General features: G+C 49.5%; 1 long non-coding RNA gene across 1 annotated transcript; it reads left to right on the top strand.

The window, feature by feature from the left end:
• The first annotated feature begins 759 nt into the window (after positions 1–759).
• Positions 760–5,019, top strand: LOC138491467 (uncharacterized). The gene is made up of 3 exons (XR_011276014.1): positions 760–1,049; positions 2,058–3,509; positions 4,496–5,019. It is a non-coding gene; the product is annotated as an uncharacterized lncRNA (long non-coding RNA).
• Positions 5,020–6,012: the final 993 nt, after the last annotated feature.

Genomic DNA, 6,012 nt, shown 5'->3' on the forward strand with positions numbered 1-6,012 from the left:
CTATCTACACTTACACATGTCTAATGTTAGTTGGCCTTTATCTATGTATGTCCACACATGTATTCTCACTGGTGACTGTTCCATAGCTCTCAACGCACACGCTTTTGGCGGGTGTCACCCGCCTTGTAAAGGGCTGACTCACCCGCCAAGCTTCCTGCATGCCCATTAATTCCAATGGGCGTCTCACCTGCCAAAAACAAAATCGGGTGATTTCACCCGCCTTTGCGACACAAATGGTTGAGAGCTATGCTGTTCCATTTACTCTCCCTCCCCACAACCTGGTCAAAATCCAGTGACCCCATTTTAAGAAGCTCATTGCTTCCTGTCAAATCTGATCTATTATCTATTGCATGCTCTTTTGTGATAAAAAAGAGCATTGTTCCTTCATGTATACATAAATAAATAAATACATAAATAAATGGTTACTCATGAAAGGCCCCTTAATATGTCTTGGATTACAACTCCCCTCATCCTTCACCGCTGACTATGCTGGACAAAACAATCTACAATGTTGAAACAAGCAGATACACAATTATTATTTAAGTTACAAGGACACCTATTCTCGCTTTTATTGTTTGGCAACCATTTGATAGTTACGGGTGACGGTGAATGTTTGTTGACGTCATTGTGTTAGTTGTGTTGGTTGAAGGTATCATTGTAGCCCACATTGTACCAAAGGGAGCTGCATATTCGTATGCGTGTTTCTTGAAGAGCCGCTGCACTGCACCTGATGGTGGCATCTGTGAAACTGCTAAGCATTCATCAGGTGTGTGAGACCGGTTCTACTGCATACCATGCACACCCTTCAGGGAAACTGTGGTAAAGTCCCAGAGCAACAGGAAATACACGGCCCAGGGTGAAGCATGGGTAACCCGCACTCTGTCATTCATCGGTGTGAAAGGCGTGGTCACTGTAGTCTAATATGCGCGCCTTACTTCCTTGGAGATTGTTGTATATGTGCGCGCTTCACACGGAAAGGTCGCGAGCGCGCATCCAGCCCTGACAGCCAGGTTAAAGACGGTCCTTCTCATCCCCGTTTAAAGAAACAAGTAAGTGGATCTACCTGTGCTGTTCCATCACCGTTACTAGACACTCACACATCTCTTGTGGACTCTCGCTGGTACAGAACTTGCCCCACACATACAGTGGACTGTATTCTGCTCGGCTGCAGTGACACGCTCTCATCTGTGTCTCAGAAGTACACATCGGTCTATAATATAGCTGCGGCCTGTCATCTTTTCCATTCACACTTTATAGTCTCATATGTTTTGAGGAAAAAACTAAACTCGTGATTTCTCTATATTGGATGATCAAGTATGGACAAACCCAATGGGTTTGGCTATTGTGTAGTGGAAGGGTTTTCTGGGTTAGAACACAGGCATTGAAGCTATGAGGGCGAGAGAGCAGAATGAGAGGGGGTGTCAAGAGACAGGGGCAGTGCTGGTGCTGCAGTGAGGGGCAGAAGTGGCGATGGTTGTATAAAGAGAGAGGGGTCAGCGGGAAAAACCTTGTTGCAGGCATTATTGAAAATGCTGAAATGTGGAGATTTGTAACGTCTGAAATGAAGTTAAGACTGAGCTACAATCAATCCCGTGACATGGGTGTCTCGGGCAGTCATTCCACGACTCAGAACACAATTGCAGCGAGACCACAAGTGACGTGGGTAATAGTGTCTACAGAACTTTAACATGTCAGTGCAGTACCTTACATGCTCTGGTTTGGCTGCGGAAAAACAGTGTCATGTAATTGTTTTACTCAACCCTTCAGCATTCTCAAAGTTATCAGAGGAGCATCATTGACATGAAACCAATGAATAGGTGAATACATGAAAGGCTTGTTGGCACGAAAGACACGTGGGACTGGGTCAGAGTCGGTCACATGTCAGGTGTACTTGACTCTGCTTTTCATCCTTCACTCTTTGCAGGTCAATAAACAAAAACCTTTACATTGGATTATACTAAAATGTATATGCTTCTCTCTTTTCTCTCTCAACCTCCCCTGCTGGCCTACCTGAACTACCTGTCTGCTGTTCCTGCTGGTTGCTTGGTTACCCTCAGAGTCTCACTGGATAACAGGGTCTTTCTTGATCAGTCACCCTTGCACTGCCTCCGGGCATACCATGAACTTAAGTACTGTAACTCTACAGTCCCTTGTTCTCCTTGCACTACCCAGAGCCGCGCTGCCCTGGCCGCACTTACTCAGAGCATTGCTGCCCTGTTTTCCCCTGCCCTGTCCCTTGGCCTCCCCCTCCCTTTCCCCTTGCACGTCTCGTTCTCACATTTGCATGATCTGAATCACACAAGACCTAGTAAGATCATTTGTCTTGTCCTCCCTCTGTCTTCCCTCCCTTGTCTTGTCACGCCTAGAAATACTTGTGTACAGGCACATTATAAATGACCTGCCTGTACATCATGCAAATTAACAAGGGGGGTCCTGGGAGTCCCTCTGCCAGACATTAGTCCTGGTTACTGGTTAGGAGAGACTTACCCAGAGTCTTTAGCTCACTATCTTTCACAGAGAAGAAATATCCTAAACATATCAGTCTTTGTCCTGCCCTGGGGCAGTCCAGCAACGAAATGCTAGGCAATTCTCCTCTGAACAAGAGTACCAAGAGAAACCCCAGACACGTGTTTTGGTCTGGTTGGACCTCATCGATAGGGTGGATCTGTGCCTCTCTAAGAATAGTGAGCAAGGGGTCCACGTCTGGATTCCCCTAGTAACTTAGGGTGAGACCCAAAGTTACTTAAATATGCAAATTAACAAGGGGGGTGCTGGGAGTCCCTCTGCCAGACATTAGTCCTGGTTACGAGAGACTTACCCAGAGTCTTTAGCTCACTATCTTTCATAGAGAAGAAATATCCTAAACATATCAGTCTTTGTCCTGCCCTGGGGCAGTCCAGCACCAAAATGCTAGGCAATTCTCCTCCTAACCCCTGAGCAGATACACACCCTGTACCGTCTGGACCGGGATACCATCACCAGCATCGTGGACATGATACAGAACGACATTGTGAGCCTCATAGACATCCGAACTGCCATCCCCCCTCTACTCAAGGTGGTGACTGTGCTCCACTTCCTGGCCACAGGCACCTACCAGCATACAGTGGGGCAGATGCATGGCATCTCACAACCAGTATTCTCACGCACGCTGACCCAGGTACTCGATGCCCTCCTGAAGCATGCATCTGAACACATATTCATGCCACGGACTGCCCAGGAGATCGCAAACACCAAAGTTGGGTTCTAGTCACTGCCAGGCATCCCAAGTTGCATCGGGGCCATCGACTGTACCCATGTGGAATTGGTGGTCCCACATCACAATGAAGTAGTCTGCCAAAACAGGAAGCAATTCCACTCCATCAGTGTCCAAATGGTATGTGACGCCAACAAGATAATCACACATTGCTGTGCCCGATTTCCCAGATCAACCCATGATTCCATGGTCTTGCGGAACTCAACTATTCCACGCTACATGGAGCGACAAGCCGGACAATGTTCGTATCTACTTGGTGAGTAGCAGGGCAAGCACATGACAGTGTGATTGGGGGGGGGGATACTTACTCCAATTGGGTGTGATTGGGGGGGAGAGATACATACTCCAACTGGGTGTGACTGGGGGCGAGAGATACTTACTCCAACTTGGTGTGATTAGGGGGGAGATACTTACTCCAACTGGGTGTGATTGGGAGGGGAGAGATACATACTCCAACTAGGTGTGATTGGGGGGGCAGAGATACTTACTCCAACTGGGTGTGATTGGGGGGGGAGAGATACTTACTCCAACTAGGTGTGATTGGGGGGGCAGAGATACTTACTCCAACTGGGTGTGATTGGGCGGGGAGATATACATACTCGAAATGGGTGTAGCTTGTCGTCCGTCGGACAAATGCACATACAGATGTACGCCAATGTCCATCTGGGAAGGCCGCAACGTACTTGAGATGAACGGACATGCAAGTATAAGCTACACAACATAGATGACAATCCAGGTCTAGAAACATTAAACATCCATCCACATTGCACAACATTCCACGCCACAAAATACACAAATGTCATACATGCCGTCAAGATAGTCATACAGAATTAGCGCAGCACAACATCAATAATGCAATGTGCCCTTGAATGCATGCAAAGGGATCACCCCTTGCATTGCATTGCACCACGCACCTATAGCACCACTGAAGTGATGCCTCTCAGCATGGCAACATCAATGTTGGAATGGCAGTACACCAGCTGTGTGGTACCAGATCTGCCTGGGCCCAGGGACACCTAAGACCTGGCCTCACCCAGGACATGTCAGTTACTGTTGGAGGCATTAATGGGGCATGTCTACTTGCAGGGTCGAGCTCACCTTGCACATTGCAGTCACACAGACCGTCTGCATGTATACTGTTAATTGTGTACTTCGATCACAATGCAAAGTCAATTTGTGTAATATGAACATGCCGCTCTTGAGGTTAACAGTAACAGGACCCCTTTCGTCCCCCCCATACAGGTGATGCTGGCTATCCCCTGAAGAGGTGGCTCCTCACCCCTGTACGGAACCCACAGAACAGGCACAAAGAGGAATACAATTGTGCACATACCCGTACCCGCATTGTGATCGAGCAGACTTTTGGCCTTTTGAAGACACAGTTTAGGTGCATTAGCAGATCTGGTGGCGCTCTCCTGTATGGCCATGAGAAGGTGGCCAAGATCACCATGGCATGTGTCATGCTGCACAATATGTGTATCAGACGGAATGTGCCACTGCCCCCTGACGTTGAAATAGAAGCACCTGATGAGTATGATGATGGTGATGAGGATGGAGGTGAAGGGGATGCAGGTCATGCAAGAGGGGATGGCCAGGAGGGACGTGCTGTGAGACAGCATCTGATCAACCAAATATTCTGAGTAACATGGTTTCTTACTGTCACATGGATATGGGTAGTAATGCACTGGTGTCTGTTTGGAAGCGCACAATGGACCCTGTCGTCAATAAAGTACACATACACAATGAAGAAGTCCAAGCCTGTGTTTTGATCAAACACTAGTGTATTAAGGAACGTAAAGATGAAAATGTGCATGTCCCCAAACATCCCACCACCCTTCCCCCCACCCTCCACAACAGTCCCATAACACCCTTCCCCCCACCCCCCACAACAGTCCCATAACACCCTTCCCCCCACCCCTCCAACAGTCCCATAACACCCTTCCACCCACCCCCCACAACAGTTCCTCATGTGTCTGCCACAATGTTTCCGTCTAGCCATACACGCGGAAGCTTGACCATGCACTCCCTATTGGCCATTGCCAACACCAGCATTGGGAGGCTGCCTAGACGTGCGCCTGGTGGTGCGTGAGGAGCGGCGGAGGGGGCTTGTCTGCCTCAAACTGGCGGATGAGGAAGTGGCTGACTGTCCTGGTGGTGGTGGTGGGAAGTGGCGGTCCATTGCGTCTGCTATCCGTGTGAGGACCTCCCTAAGTCGGACAATATCCCCACACAGCCTGTCTGTACAGGCCTCCATCCCCTCCCTGGAGTGCCTTGCTGTCTCCGTAATATCTGCCCTGAGACGGCAGGCTCCTCCACATGCTGCCCAACCAGCACAGTTATTTCCTGTTGCCGCTGGCTGATGCTGACCAGGTCGAGGGCAGTGTTGGGTTCTGATGGTGTGGCTGCTGTGCCCTCTGATGCAACCAGGTCAACAGATGAAGCCACCGGGGGGCTACTAAAAGCTCCCATGTTGTCCTCGCCAGTGACATTAGACCCAGGTGTCTGCTGTGGTGATGGCTCAGGAGTTCCAGGGGGGGTTGGGGTGTGCATCTCCATGTAGAAATCGGTTGTATCCTCCACATCTGATAGTGGTGAAGTGGCTGCCGCCTCTCCTGCGGAACTAGCTGCAGCTGAGGGTGGGTCCTCCGTGGCTGGGATCGGTGGTGGTGGGTTCACCTCCGGAGGTGGGGCAGTTGTTGGTGGTGTGGCAACTTGTGTCTTGGCAGTGGCGCTCCACCGATGTTTGACACTCTGCATCT

Source organism: Ambystoma mexicanum, chromosome 10, assembly GCF_040938575.1.
Source record: "Ambystoma mexicanum isolate Mex_15411 chromosome 10, UKY_AmexF1_1, whole genome shotgun sequence".
In the NCBI taxonomy this organism is placed as follows: domain Eukaryota; kingdom Metazoa; phylum Chordata; class Amphibia; order Caudata; family Ambystomatidae; genus Ambystoma; species Ambystoma mexicanum.